Source organism: Neovison vison, chromosome 2 (assembly GCF_020171115.1).
Source record: "Neovison vison isolate M4711 chromosome 2, ASM_NN_V1, whole genome shotgun sequence".
Taxonomy (NCBI): domain Eukaryota; kingdom Metazoa; phylum Chordata; class Mammalia; order Carnivora; family Mustelidae; genus Neogale; species Neogale vison.
Genome location: NC_058092.1, coordinates 187431490 through 187447626, shown reverse-complemented (window position 1 = coordinate 187447626; position 16137 = coordinate 187431490). Strand labels below are relative to the sequence as shown.

The following is a 16137-nucleotide window of genomic DNA, read 5'->3' as shown; positions in this document are numbered from 1 at the left end:
AAACACCTGCTCTTTTGTTCGATTTTTTTTTAAACCGTTTATTTCATATTTTGGTCTGGCGAACTGATAGAGGAGTGGGGGACCCCTATCAAACAATATTTCTGTGAAACCAAATACCATTTGCAAACTAGTGTGAGAAGAACGAATGAAAACTACTTGTAAGAAGGTTATGATAAGATGGTAAGGTCAATTTCTGGCTTGCTCACTCCATCTCTAACCACTTGGTAAGCATAAGGAAAATGCCTGGAAAACTAAACTTCAACTAAAGGCGATATTACTCTAACTTCGAGGCACTTGGAGGATGCCACATCCCTGAAGTTATTCCAGTGCACGTTTCGCTATACTAACTTCCCCCAGCTCAGCCCGTGCTCCCTGCAGTAGTTTTCCGACTCTTTCCCTCCAGATCTTTCCTTGCCCTCACCAACCACCAGAGCTTTCAGGCCACCCCTAAAACGCCTGGCGGCCGCCATCTTACCAACTACTATCGCGAGATATACTTACCCTTCTCGAGCTTGACTCGTTTACTTTCTTGCGAGAAGCTCTTCTCGGCTGTTCTCGCCGTTAGCTGAGGAAAGTGTCGCGAGAGCTGGTTGCCTTGGCTCCCTGTAGCTATAGCAGCCGCGGCGGTTAAGGATGCGGCGGCAGGAGCTGTGAGTGCGACACCCTCAGGGGGGCGGGGTCGGAGGTAACGGGGTGCAGGGGGTAGCCCTGGTTGTGGGGTAGGTAGGGAGGAATGGGCCCAAGTGTGACGTGTGAGGGATAACCTAGGTCCCGTGTGTACAGGGAACTGACGCCGGTCTGTACTAGGGCACTCACGGAGGGCTAGAGCTGCCGGGAGGTCCAGTGGGAGGGACCCGGGTGTAGTATGGTTCAAGGGGCAGGGGCTGGAGCGTGGAGGGTGTGTGTATTGGCAGGAAGAGGGTTACGCGGACTCAGAACTGGAGAAAAGCACCGGACTACATCGAGGAGTAAGTGGGAAGAAATGGGGTATCGCGAAGAGGAGGGTATGTTGAATGGGAGCACGGAGGTTGGGCCCGGTTTGCTTTGCATTGGGGGGATGGGGGCCGGTATCGGACCCTTCGCAGCCCCTGAGGGTCCGCGGAACGCTGGTCTAGGATTGCGCGCCAGGACCTGGGTCCTAAATGGCGTGGCGGGAATGGTGGCGTCCGGGACCTCCACTACCACCCGCCCCTTCCAAAGAAATTCCCCACAGACTGTGAGATGTGGAAGTAGGGTCCTGGTGAACTAGTATTAGTTGGTGAGGTTCTTTCTGCGGAGAGACTGTGAGTGGGATAATGAATGATTGCTGCTGTAAAGTGTGGGGTGGGGGCGGGAGAGAAATTCTTGAGGAAAAAAAAACCACTAAGATGTGCGTCCTCTGGAGCGTATTGAGTTGGAAAAAGGGGTGTGTGTGCTGAGATCACGTTTCTTCCCAGTTTCATTCAAGTATGGAATTCCTTTACGGTGTACTTATGAGATTATATATGCAGTGTAAAACCAGTTTAGCTGATACAGTAGAAGAATGTGCAGTACGACACTTAAGCCTTCCACGAATGTAATTTAAAAACTAAGAAAAGTGTTTCTATTGCAGCAGCACCAGCAGCAAGCTGAACACTAGGGATAGATTTAGTTCAGTTGAATATAAAACCGAGTGTCCCCAAAGTGTGCATGTTCAGGTTATTTGCCTTTTAAGAAATGGATGAAGGTTTTTGTTTTTTTTTTAGGAGACAGAACAAGTTTTGAGTATCTGCTAATTTGAGAATAAAAGGAATCTCCCAGGAGTTAAAATCAAGGAGAGGGCAAAATATTTAGTTTCTGAGTCTCAGAATTGTTTTGTGGAGAGGGGTTTGGACCACTTTGCTTCTGAACTCTTTATTTCTAGTGCAAACAATGGCTTCAATTCAGGCATAAAAATAACCTACCCATTTCAGTCTCCAGATCCAAACTTTCTGATAATTTTTCTCACTATCTTTTGTAGGTATAAATTTGCAGGGTATAACCTCTCTCGATTATGTAACTGGATTTTCCATGTTTGAGGTTCACAAATTCATTAATTAGAATAATGGCTTTTAAATCCTTCTGGCACTAGCCTTGATGTGGTCATTTGACCTATTTATTTGATATGTGTTAGACTAAAACTTTAAATTTGTAATATTCAGAGCTAAACTTTAAAATAGAAATGCTTTTCTGAGGCAAGATGCAGCTTTATGTCGTTGGGTCCAAAAGATTGCTGCATGAATCCATTAAGGAGCTTTACTGAGTTCCTATTATGTATAGAGTATGGTGTTAGGTATTTGGGGGGGGGAAGGAAATTCATTCACTCATTTACCCATTCAGCAAACATTTATTGAGACCTATTTTGTGTGATTATGAAGCCTCAGGATAAGCTTTGCTCTCTGTCTTGCAATGCTTAGAATCTAGGAAGGGAGAGTGACAGAGAACAAATAATTACAATGTAATAAGCACAATATGTGAAACCAAGCTTGTGAAACAAGGTTCTTGCCCTCAAGAGTTTACCTAGTTGACAAGACGAAAAAGGAAGAAATAATTTCGAAAATTACAAAACATTGAGCAAATTAAACTGTGCTGCATAAGTAGAACATATGTTTCTCAGAAGAGATAAAAGTTATAATGAAAGCTTGAGAAAATTCACAGGTCAGTTGATAATTTAAGTCTTTTGTACTCTTAAATACCACTGTATGTTCTTAAGTCAACAATAAGCGTAATGACTGACATTTGTTGATTAATTATTAGTGTGCCAGGCACATTATCTCATTTTATCTTTATAACTTTACTCTTCAGCTGGTACTACAATTTTAAAGACAAGAAAATGGAAGCTTAAAAGTTAAGGAAGTTGCTAAAGATCACAGAGCTAGTAAATGGCAGATTTAGGGTTTGGAGTTGGAAATATGTGTGCTTGGAGAAACCTAAGCAAGATTCCTTTCTTTTGCGGGGAGGGTACCTTGGGATTGGGGGGCCAGAGATTGAAGGTGGAATTGGCACGAAGACCAGAATTCAATCTCTTTATCTTTGTTCATAGATATTTCTCCCTCACATATTTACACTATATATGGGAACAAATTTAAATATTAACATGACACTAAATATGAGATTTGTATTATACAGAGAATTGAGTAAATTGCCATATTCATGTTGTATATAATTGTATAGGGAACTATGTTTGCGGAAATAGTTGTAACAAGCAATAGTTAATGGTTGCAGTCTTCTAGAAAGTGATCATTTTAATAATGGAAACGGTTATCTACACATTTCAGTGTAGGGCAAATTTTATTGTAACAGACTTTAAGAGATTTAGTCAAACACTTTCTTTTCTTTTCTTTTTAAAATATTTTCTTTATTTATTTGACAGAGAGAGAGAGAGATCACAAGTAGGCAGAGAGGCATGCAGAGAGTGAGGGGAAGCAGGCTCCCTGCCAAGTAGAGAGCCCGATTCGGGGCTGGATCCCAGGACCCTGAGATCATGACCTGAGCCGAAGGCAGAGACTTAATCCACTGAGCTACCCAGGCGCCCCTTGTCAAACACTTTTCTTATATTCCTTTTTTTGTATTGAGAAAAATGTATACATATCACATGTATTTATATATTTGCATTCAGACTTTTTAAACTCTATATTCTAAAGTCCAAAATGTGATTTTCTGGTTGGAATTCAAATTTTATATCTTAATATATGGTTTCTTTAGAAATCTAAATGAGAATGATAGATACCATCACTGTTAATACTTAGATCTAGACTTAATGATTAGAGGTGGATGAGTCCAATCCATTTCCTTTTATATTAAGGAAACTGAAGCCTAGAGGAACTTTTCAGTGACTTGCCAAAGTCACACAGCTGCAATGTCCCAGGTGTCCTGACTTCCAATTAAGTATTTCTTCTACTGTATCACATTGTCAAATTATATTTAATAATTGCTATACATAGAGGTATAGGTCCTCTCAGCTACTTTCAGGAAACCGCTGTTGTCAGGAGGCTACTGACAGAGTACAAACTGATTATTTGTTTCCTTTATAGTGTTCTTATACTTCCTACTTATACTTAAAATAAATGCGTTCAGGTTGTTTATTCAGAAGCTTCTTACATTTGGTTTGTTATATTTCTGTTTCACTTTCTTTTTGTTTTAAAGATTTTATTTATGTATTTGACAGAGGGAGAGACAGAGAGGGAACACAAGCAGGGGGAGTGGGAGAGAGAGAAGCAGGCTTCCTACTGAGCAGGGAGCCCTATGTAGGGCTCAATCCCAGGACCCTGGGATCATGACCTGAGCTGAAGGCAGACGCTTAACTGGCTGAGCCCCCAGGTGCTCCTCTGTTTCACTTTTTTGTGTCTAGCTGCATTATTGGCCCATTTTAACAAATGTTGATCTGCCTTAAAAAAAGTGGAGGGATATAACTATGTTGTAATACATACTATTCTTTATTCTTAAAGATTTGTTTGTTTTAGAGAGAGAGTGCATGTGAATGGATGCATGAGTGAGTGAGGGAGGGGCAGAGGGAGAGAATCCCCAGGCTGACTCCCTGCTGAACATGGAGTGCAACTTGGGGCTCGATCTCAGGACCCTGAGATCATGACCTGAGCCAAAACCAAGATGTTCAACTGACTGAGCCACCTGGGTGCCCGTGTAATACATAATATATATATATATTTTTAAAGATTTTATTTATTTATTTGACAGACAGAGATCACAAGTAGGCAGAGAGGCAGGCAGAGAGAGACAGAGAAGCAGGCTCCCTGCCGAGCAGAGGGCAGAGGCTTTAACCCACTGAGCCACCCAGGTGCCCCTAATACATAATATTCTTAATACACACATAGAGATTTGAAGGTAAGTCAGGTGAGGGTTTTTCCACTGAGTTGACTTTCTGCAATGGTTCTACATCTATAGGCTGGAATAGCATGGGGGTATGAAGAAAATTCTGTGTTTTCTAACATCTTTTAACTAAGTGGGCTGAGTGCCCATGTTTTTCATGTGACTTACTTTTGAGGCATTGAGACATTTTTCTAAGAAAGGTTTAGAGTAAAAGAGTGAGATGAGAGGAAGACCCTTGAGGGCAGAGTATGGAACTTCTATCCCAGAAAGGTTGAAAACTGAAAGAGGAGTTGAGAGTGTGTCAAATGGATAATGGTCTAAAAGTATTCTGTAACTCTCAACCTCCACAAAAGAAGACCTTTTCTTTTACTTTGATGCACATACTCTCTGGAAAGATTCTATTCATTTACACTCCTCCAGGGATGGAAGTGGGAAAAAGTATTATTTTCCCAGCATTTACATCAGCAATAATAAATAGAGATTGAACAAATTAAAAACCGTTTATTTGATGGGTAAAAAGTGATATCTCATTTTATTTCATTTTATTTTTTTAAAGATTTTATTTATTTATTTGACAGAGATTACAGGCAGGCAGAGAGAGAGAAGGGGAAGCAGGCTCCCTGCCGAGCAGAGAGCCGGATATGGGGCTCCATTCCTGACCTGAGCCGAAGGCAGAGGCTTTAACCCACTGAGCCATCCAGGCGCCTCATCATATCTCAGTTTAAATTTCAATTTCTTTGATTGCCTGTGAAGTTGAACATATTTCCATATTTGTTTTTCTGTCTAGACTTCACTGTTTGTTTTTTTAAATCTTTTTAAAAAAATTATTTTTATTAACATATAATGTGTTATTTGCCCCAGAGGTACAGGTCTGTGAATCATCAGGCTTACACAATTCACAGCACTCACCATAGCACATACCCTCCCCAACGTCCATAACCCAGCCACCCTCTCCTTACCCACTTCCCCCGGCAACTCTCAGTTTGTTTTGTGAGATTAAGGTCTCTTATGATTTGTCTCCCTCCCGATCCCATCTTGTTTCTTTTTTTTTTTTTTAAAGATTTTATTTTTAAGTAACTCTGGTTGGACTTGAACTTACAACCCGAGGTTGGACTTGAACTTACAACCGGAGGATCAAAAATGTGTGTTCTATTGACTGAGCCATTCAGGTGCCCCAAAAACTTAATTTAAAAAAATTTTTTTTTTATTTTTAAGTAATCTCTACATCCAACATGGGGCTCAGACCTACAACCCCGAGATCAAGAGTTGTATGCTCTTACCAACTGAGCCAGCAGATGCCCCCATTTTTTTTTTTTTTAAAGATTTTATTTGTTTATTTGGCAGACAGAGATTACAAGTAGGCAGAGAGGCAGGCGGGGTGGTGGGGGAGGGCGGGGAAGAAGACTCCTTGCTGAGCAGAGAGCCCCATGTGGGGCTTGATCCAAGGACCCTGGGATCATGACCTGAGCTAAAGGCAGAGGCTTTAACCCACTGAGCCACCCAGGTGCCCCAGATGCCCCAATTTTTATAAATATTTAAATTGTATACTTTAAGAGAAAAAAAATTAAATTTATGTAGAGGCTAAGGAGCAAAAGACCCCTTTCTAGAATATTCTGTTGGTGAGTTATCTTCCAGTGATTTTTCTATGCCATTTATAATTTATGTAACTATTTATAGCTCTTTATGAAGGATAATATTTTTTCTGCAGTTTTTTTTAAATTTAGTTATGTGCCTGTGAGCTCTCATCCTGTTAATACACACTTTTTAACTGCTGATAATATTTCATTTTGAATTCCTGCAATTTATTTAACTATTCTTTTATTGATGGACACTTAAGTTATCCACTTAAATAATCCATTTTGCATTTACCAACTAAAATGAACATCTCTCTCTTTTTTTTTTTTAGCTTTAATTTATTTCACACACAGAGAGATCACAAGTAGGCAGAGAGGCAGGCAGAGAGAGCGGGTGGGGGGAAGCAGGCTCCCTGCTAAGCAGAGAGCCTGATGCGGGGCTCAATCCCAGGACCCTGAGGTCATGACCTGAGCCGAAGGCAGAGGTTTTAACCCACTAAGCCACCCAGGCACCCCTAAAATGAACATCTCTTATTCTTGTGTCTTGTGTAAATGTTCTAGAAATACCTCTGGAGTAGTGGCTAGGATTGTTACTTGAAATGTATGTATATTTTCAAAGGTATTGCTACTCTGCCCTTCAAATAGTCTGTGTACTATTATGCATTGCACCAGCAGTTTATGAAAGCACCTATATCCTTACCTACTTGCCAACACTTAGTATTATTGATCTTTTTAAAAAAATTTAATTTAATTTAATTTAATTTATTTGACAGAGAGATCACAACTAGGCAGAGAGGCAGGCAGAGAGAGAGGGGGAAGCAGGCTCCTTGCTGAGCAGAGAGCCTCATGTGGGACTTGATCCCAGGACCCTGAGACTATGACCTGAGCTGAAGGCAGAGGTTTAAGCCACTGAACCATCCAGGTGCCCCGGTATTATCAATCTTGTACATTTTTACCAATATGGTAGTCAAAATTTTTTGCTTTAATTTGCAGTTTTTAAGATTACTTGGGAGTTAGATCATCTTTAAATTTCTTTATTGGCTATTATATTTATTTCTGTGAAATTTCTATTTCTTGCCTTTTTGAAGCTTTTTCTTTTACCTATTGATTAATAAGAACTCTTTATACGTATGTGGATGCAAATCTGTATTTTGTTTATATATATATATATAGCACATATTTTCTCCAGTGTATTGCATTATGTGTACAGTGTCTATTGATGTAATAAAATTTTTATATTCATATAGTCCCATCTTTTTCAAAAGTTTTTTTTTTAAGATTTTATTTATTTGACAGACAGAGATCACTAGTAGGCAGAGAAGCAAGCAGAGAGAGGAGGAAGCAGGCTCCCTGCTGAGCAGAGAGCCCAATGTGGGGCTTGATCCCAGGACCCTGGGATAATGACCTGAGCCAAAGGCAGAGGCTTTAACCCACTGAGCCACCCAGGTACCCCTTTAAAAGATATTTTAAAAGTAATCTCTACATCCAGTGAATGTGGGGCTTGAACCGACAACCCTGAGATCAGGAGTTGCATGCTGCAGTGACTGAACCAGCCGGGTATACCAGTACCACCCAGTTTTAATTTTTGCTGATTTACTGTGTGTTTGAAGGTCAGTTCCCCTCTCAGTCTTAGAATATATGTAAGAGACTTTTTCTTTCAGAATTAGCCTCTCTGGTTTCATTACAAACAAAAATTCTGTTGGAACTGTAATTGGGATTTCGGTTGAAACAGAAAGATTATTTACTTTATGGGACAATTTATATCTTTACAATGTTGAGACTTCCCATTTAGAAACAGGATATTCATGGGGCGCCTGGGTGGCTCAGTGGGTTAAGCCGCTGCCTTCGGCTCAGGTCATGATCTCAAGGTCCTGGGATCGAGTCCCGCATCGGGCTCTCTGCTCAGCGGGGAGCCTGCTTCCTCCTCTCTCTCTGCCTGCCTCTCTGCCTACTTGTGATCTCTCTCTGTCAAATAAATAAATAAAATCTTAAAAAAAAAAAAAAAAGAAACAGGATATTCTTGGGTACCTTCGTGGCTCAGTTGGTTAAGCGACTGCCTTTGGCTTGGGTCATGATCCTGGAGTCCCAGGATGGAGTCCCGCATCAGGCTCTGTGCACAAGTGGGGAGTCTCCTTCTCCCTCTGACCCTCTCCCCTCTCATGCTGTCTGTCTCACTCTCTCTCTTTCAAGTAAATAAATATAAAAATTTTTTTTTTTTAGAAACAGGATATTCTCTTTATTCAACTTAAGAAAAAATCCTTCAGGGACGCCTGGGTGGCTCAGTTGGTTAAGCAGCTGCCTTCGGCTCAGGTCATGATCCTAGCGTCCTGGGATCGAGTCCCACATCGGGCTCCTTGCTTGGCAGGGAGCCTGCTTCTCCCTCTGCCTCTGCCTGCCACTCTGTCTGCCTATGCTTGCTCTCGCTTCTCTCTCTATGACAAATTAAAAAAAAAAAAAAAATCTTTAAAAAGAAAAAATCCTTCAGAAAAGTTTATAGTTCTCTTCATATTAATCTTGAACATGTCTAATTTTTAAGTCTTTTACAGTTATTTAAAGTTGTTGTGGCAATTGGGATCTTTTACCTTATGACATTTTAAAAAATTGGTTATTGCTGACATATAGTAAAGTTGTTGATTCTTCTATGTTGATCTTGAATTGGATTTCCTTACTAAATGCTTTTATTAAATACAATGATTTTTCATTGATTCCTTTGGATTTTCAAGATAGTCATATATTATAGCTGGTGTCTATGGCAGTTTTCATTTTGGCATACAAAATGAAAACTTTTTTTTTTAATCTGTTTTTTAATTTTTAAAAAAGATTTAATTTATTTATTTGTCAGAGAGGGAGATCACAGGTAGGCAGGGAGGCATGCAGAGAGAGAGGGGGAAGCAGGCTCCCCGCTGCTGAGTAGAGAGCCCCATGCGGGGCTCAATCCTAGGACCCCGAGACCATGACCTGAGCGGAAGGCAGAGGCTTAACCCACTGAGCCACCCAGGTGCCCCTACACATTTTTTTTCTTATTTTGACATGTTTTTAAGCTCTTTTTTTTTTTTTAAAGATTTTATTTATTTATTTGACAGAGAGAGATCACAAGTAGGCAGAGGGGCAGGCAGAGAAAGAGGAGGAAGCAGGCTCCCTGCTGAGCAGAGAGCCCGATATGGGACTCCATCCCAGGACCCTGAGATCATGACCTGAGCCGAAGGCAGCAGCTTAACCCACTGAGCCACCCAGGCGCCCTGTTTTTAAGCTCTTTATCAGAAAACTATTAATCCTTTATCATATAGTTTGCAGTGGTTTTTTTTTTCGTTGTTGTTTTTTTAGTTTGTGACTATCGGTAGGTAAAACACTAGACTGGGATATTGGGTTAGAATTCTTTAAACCAAGTCTGGTGAATAAAACTATGAATTAAAACAATGGGAAGGCCCACTCTTGGGCTTTTTCTGTTTAGGTTTGGATGTCCTTACAAATGAAAGGCATCAACTAAAAGGTAAAGGAAGGCAGAGGCTGACAAGGGTAATAGTCTAGGAGCTGTGAGTGTTGAGGGATTTTCCAGACATAAAAGAAATTGCTGAACATTTGAGTTGGAATGGTATGAGTATGGGGTTGGGAAAATAATAGGAGGTACTAAAAGGGATATTTAGCTGCTATGAAAACCATGTTGCTTCCCAGAAGAAATACTTATTTTTTATTTTTATTTTTAAAAGATTTTATTTATTTATTTGACAGATAGATCACAAATAGGCAGAGAGGCAGGCAGAGAGAGAGAGGGGGAAGCAGGCTCCCTGCTGAGCAGAGAGCATGCGGGCCTCAATCCCAGGACCCCTGGGATCATGACCTGAGCCTAAGGCAGAGGCTTTAACCCACTGAGCCACCCAAGCGTAGAAGAAATACTTAAAATGGATTTTAATGTCCAGGTTAATGTTGAGCCAGTCACCAGCCTGATCTTATCTTCACTAAGATTTTAAGTTGATTTATTAATATGAAAAATATGGACACAGTTTTTATGTTTATTGAAAATTAGTGGGAAAGTAGAATTCACGTTGAGGTTCACTTTTCAGTCTTTTTCTCCCAGGGAGTACATCTATAGAAACGGCTATCTAAATTTTTTGTTTTGGGGACAGTGCCATATAGTAAATTTGTGAACTCTCTCATTCTCATTTATATCAGACATGCACATAAACATTTATACGATTGTAGTATATACAAAAACTTTTTTATCTTTAAAAAAAAGATTTTAGGGGCGCCTGGGTGGCTCAGTGGGTTAAGCCTCTGCCTTCGGCTATGGTCATGATCTTGGGGTCCTGGGATTGAGTTCCGCATCAGGCTCTCTGCTCAGCAGGGAGCCTGCTTCCCTCTCTCTTTGCCTGCCTCTCTGTCTACTTGTGATCTCTCTCTGTCAAATAAATAAATAAAATCTTAAAAAAAAAGTTTTTAATCTTCTGTTGCTTTTTCAGAGTTTTTCATATTTCTTTCTGTTTGGCTATATAAATGTTCTTTATAGACAAGTGGCTTTCGAGAAAAAAGCAATTAGCCCAGTTGTTGGTGTGCAATGAGTGAACTTTTCTGAAATCCATGTTTCAGTATTTAAGTACTTTTTACATATTTTTTATTTTTATTTATTTTAAAAGCTTTTGTATATTTATTTGTCAGAGAGAGAGAGATAGCAAGAGAGGGAACACAAGGAGTGGGAATGGGAGAGGGAGAAGCAGAGCTCGATTCCAGAGCCCTGGGACCATGACCCGAGCTGAAGGCAGATACTTAACTGACTGAGCCACCCAGGCACCCCTAAAGTAAATATTACATTCCCATCAGCAGTGTATTATTGAACCAGTTTCTTGCACCTTCACCAGCATTTGGTGGTGTCACTACTTTTTATTTTAGCCATTCTGATACATGTGCTGTGATACTGCATTGTGGTTTTGATTTTCATTTCCCTGATAGCTAATAATGTTGAACATCTTTTCAGTTGCTTATTTGCCGCTTGTATATTCTCTTTGTTGAAAAATATCTTTATATCTTGTGCCTATTTTCTAATTGGCTTGCTTGATATTTTACTGTTGAGTTTTGAGAAGTCTTTATATAACCTAGGTACTGTTCTTTGCTGAATATGTGGTTTGCAAATATTTTCTGTAGCTTATTATTTTTCATCCTTTCACCTGGGCTTTTTTTTTTTAAGATTTTATTTATTTATTTGACAGACAGAGATCACAAGATTACAAGTAGGCAGAGAGGCAGGCAGAGAGAGAGAGGGGGAAGCAGGCTCCCTACTGAGCAGAGAGCCCAGTGTGGGGCTTGATCCCAGGACCCTGAGATCATGACCTGAGCCGAAGGCAAAGGCTTAACCCACTTAGCCACCCAGGTGCCCTTCATCTGGGCTTTATAGAACAAAAGTTTCCCCTTCTTGATTGCAAGTCCCCTGTCATCTCTCAAAGGTAACCACTCATGAATTTAATACTTCTCTGACTAGTTTATACTCTGTAGCCTATTAGTGTATTAGAAATTTGTGGCAGAAGTAAAAATACTGCTGAGGTCCTGCGGAAGGCTAAGGCAGGAAGAGATACTTCTTAGATTTTTTTTAAGTTGAAACCTGGTTCATCTTCCTCTCAGAGATGGCTGTACATAAAGGTGTACAGAAATATTTGTTGAATGACTGCTTGGTACCCAGGTACTTCTGATTGAAGATATTTAGTACCTATATATTATTTTGAAATGATGTCTACATATCTTTTGGGTTAAGATTGTTAGGATCCTTTACCAATAAATAGATAGCTGTGACAGAATAGATGTTTTCTTAGAAGTAGTGAAACTGAGTAGCCAACTTGAGGTTTCAGTATTTATTTCTAACTGCATATAGTACATTTAGCTGCCTTGGTTAATAGAGACTTGTGGACACAACAAACAGTAAGAGATGTAGGCATTACAATTCCTGGTACAGGAAAGTAAGTTGTAAATTCTGGAAAAAGGGGTTAATTCTGGTGAGGTTCGATGCAGGGTAGGGACCTGTTGAAACAAACAGCTCAGTGTTCACTGAGTAGCAGTGAAGGGCCTAACCCTGACCTCCACTGGAGCTGAAAATGTAATCCTCCTCTAGTGAGGCCGTAACTGCTGTCTGAACTTTGTGGTTGTGTGAAGTGGCTATAACAGGAAATGATTCCATGGTACCAGGCATGTATAGGGAAGGACTTGTTCAAGTTCTGGCCAAGTGGTTGCACAGGTTGTGGGTATCACTTTATTTATTTATTTATTTATTTATATTTTTTGTGGGTGTCACTTTAAACATACAAAGACCTGTTCGTTGGAGGAGGAGCAGCTTCCTGAGGATCAGGTACGTATCTGAAGGGATGAGCTCATCCTTCTAACCAGACCTGCTCTAGACGCTGAGTGAATGTTTTCCTAATTGCAAGTCCTGCAGCTGGGAGAAGCAGGAAATGGTTGAAGCTTCAGGCAGTTCGTGAGTAGCAAAAAAATAGAAGCAGTTTTGGGACTCTTTTGAAACATGTAGCTGTGAATATCAGGTTGAAGGTGACACACATTGACACTCAGTCTTTGTCTAAGTTGAGGATTGCAGTAAAGTGGTGGGTCGAGGACAGCTTTGGTGGTTCTAACTTTAATGATTCTTTTTGAGGTGACTTAATAATTTATTTTTCATACTGTCTTGTTTGATTTTGCTGCTTTAGGAAATAAGAGTTCTGGGATCTCCTTTTTAATTTCCAGAGATGGACATTTTTTTCTTTATGACTTTTTTGAGCTTCAGTAGATGGGACTTATCCTACTTTTGGAGTCTGCTATGCTGGCTTTCAGAGCTGTATGCATTATTTTTTTTATTTTGTTTTAATTTTATATATGCTATTTACTTTAAGTAAGGCTCTTTAAAATGAAATTGGTTTAGGAGTGTCTGGGTTGCTCAGTTGGTTGTACATCTGACTCTTGGTTTCAGCTTGGGTTATGGTCTCAGGGTCTTTGGATTGAGCCTGGTGTAGGGCTCCCTGCTCAGCAGGGAGTCTGCTTGAGATTCTCTCTCTCTCCCCCTTCTCCTATTCACCCCACTCCCCTGCCCCATCATATACATGTGCATTCTCTAAATAAGTGAATAAATAAAGTGAAATTGGTTTAAAAAAAGAAATATTATTATTTTTATTAGACTTTTTACTTTGAGATAATTCTAGATTCACGTCGCGTGAGGAGAGATCTGATAAACCCTTTTTTTTTTTTAAAGATTTTATTTATTTATTTGACAGAGAGATCACAAGCAGGCAGAGAAGCAGGCAGAGAAAGAGGGGGAAGCAGGCTCCCTGCTGAGCAGAGAGCCCAGTGTGGGGCTCGATCCCTGGACCCTGAGATCATGACCTGAGCTGAAGGCAGAGGCTTAACCCACTGAGCCACCCAGGTACCCCAAGAGATCGGATATACTCTTTATGTGGTTTCCTGAGTAGTAACACCTGGCAAAACTATTGTACAATATCTCAACCAGGATATTGACATTGATACAGTGAAAGTACAAAATATTTTCATCACCACAGTATCCATTATGTTGTCCTCTTATAGCCACACCCACTTCCTTTCTACATCCTTTATTTAACCCCTCTCAACCTCTAATCAAAACATCAGTTTTTGGGGCGCCTGCATGGCTCAGTCGTCGTGGGATCCAGCCCATCCAGCCCCACATCGGGCTCCCTGCTCAGTAGGGAGCCCGCTTCTCCCTCTCCCACTCCGTCTGCTTGTGTTCCCTCTCTCACTGTGTCTCTCTCTGTCAAATAAATAAAAATCTCTAAAAACAAACAGCCTGGGATTGAGTCCCTCGTCAGGCTCTCTGTTCAGCGGTGAGCCTGCTTCCCTTCCTTTCTCTCTGCCTGCCTCTCTGCCTACTTGTGATCTCTTTCTGACAAATAAATAAATAAAATCTTTAAAAAACAAACGAACAAACAAACAGCCTCCCCCCCCCGAAAACATCAGTTTCTAAGCAAGAGAATTAAAAAAAAAAAAACATTTTATTTATTTGAGAGAGAGAGGAAGAGGGAGCACGTACAACCAGGGGGAGGGGCAGAGAGAGGGTGAAACAGGCTCCCAGCTGAGCAGGAAGCTTGACCTAGGGTCTGTCCCAGGATATTGGGATCATGACCTGAGCCAAAGGCAGCTGCTTAACAAACTGAGCCACCCAGGCACCACTTAAGCAAGAAATTTTTTGTGTAATCTTAAGTAGTTTTATATTATAAATCCATATAGCCTTAATGAAAAGAGCTCTGGACTGGGATGGAAGATTTTGGTTCACTGTAGCTCTGTGACCTTGGGCAAATAATTTTAATTTCTCTGTGCTTCAGCTTCCTTATGCATAAAATGGGATAATGGTATATTAGTTTCTATCTAACCTATTTATAGGATTTTAAGAAATTGTAAAGTTCTTTAAAAAATAAGTTCTAGATACATTATTAGCAACAAGGATGATTTTTTTTTTTTTTTTTTAAAGATTTGATTTATTTATTTGACAGAGAGTGAGAGCAGGAACATAAGCAAGGGGAGGGAGAGAGAGGGAGAGAAGCAGGCTTCCCTCCAAGCAAGGGGCCTAATGGGGGGCTGGATCCCAGGACCCTGGGATCACAACCTGAGCAAAGACAGACACTTAACTGAGCCACCCAGGTGCCCCAGGGTGACAGATATTTTCAAACTAGAAGATAGAAAGCAAATTTTAAACCAGAGGGGTGCCTGGGTGGCTCAGGCAGGTAAGTGTCTGCTTTTGGGTCTGGTCATGATCCCAGAGTCCTGGGGTGGAGCCCTGCATTGGGCTCCCTGCTCAGCTGGGAGCCTGCTTCTCCCTCTCCTTCAGCCCCTCCCCCTCACACTTGTGCTTGCTCGCTTTCTCAAATAAATAAAATCTTTTAAAAAGTTGTAAACCAGACACTGTAGCCCAGTTAAGAGTGAAAGCTTTAGGGATGCCTGGGGTGGATCAGTTTGTTAAGTGGCTACCTTCGGCTCAGGTCATGATCCTAGGGATCGAGTGCTGGAATCAAGTCCCATGTAGGGCTCCTTACTTGGCGGGAGCCTGCTTCTCCGTCTGCCTTTGCCTGCCACTCTGCCTGCTTGTGCTCTCTTTCTCTTTGACAAATAACTAAATAAAATCTTAAAAAAAAAAAAAAAGAAAAGAGTGAACGTTTTAAAATGAATTTAAATCTTACGGCTCAATTAAATTTCACAGTACTAAATTAACTGATGATCTCAGAGCCACTGTTGTTAATCTGAGCAATCATAAAAACCAAAGAGAGACAAATGTTCTGATATCCAAAAAGAAGAAAGTACTTGGAAAATTGTAAAGTGGATGTTAAATCCTGGAAAAATTATAAATGATAAAATAGATGATATGGGATACTAAATGAAAGGAATTTGTATGAGGTGATTTATCGAAAATTACTTCTATTTCGGTTCTTGAATTCTGTTACTTCTATCTAGAAGTATGAGGTAGTAGGTCAGGAAATTGTTCTAGTTATAGTCATAATCCCACACTTACACAGTTTTTCATGATGCATTTATGACTGATATGTAGTAAAATATGGTTTGGCTGATAAATTAAGTGAATGTGTACAAGGTTGAATAGTTGGGCCCACTTAAGATTGTTGGCTTCACCAGGAAAATCTCTGGTGGATTATTTTTGGACCTTGGGTAGAGTTAAAATTAAAACAAACAAACAAACAAACATGTTAATTATTTAAGTATTGCAAAACTGTAGGAGTAGTTAATATGGCAG

At 40.4% G+C, this 16137-nt stretch overlaps 1 protein-coding gene across 3 annotated transcripts in view; it reads left to right on the top strand.

Moving 5' to 3' along the window:
- The first annotated feature begins 205 nt into the window (after positions 1–205).
- The window catches only part of USP54 (ubiquitin specific peptidase 54), a 119176-nt gene continuing 103244 nt past the window's right edge, over positions 206–16137 (top strand). Inside the window, exon 1 of one of the 3 annotated variants that reach the window (XM_044239796.1) lies at positions 206–224. The gene's annotated coding sequence lies outside the window, so the exon portion shown is untranslated. Of the gene's footprint in view, positions 225–708; positions 969–12750; positions 12853–16137 lie in introns of those variants that run through there. The other 2 variants (XM_044239793.1, XM_044239795.1) reach the window with 2 other exon arrangements.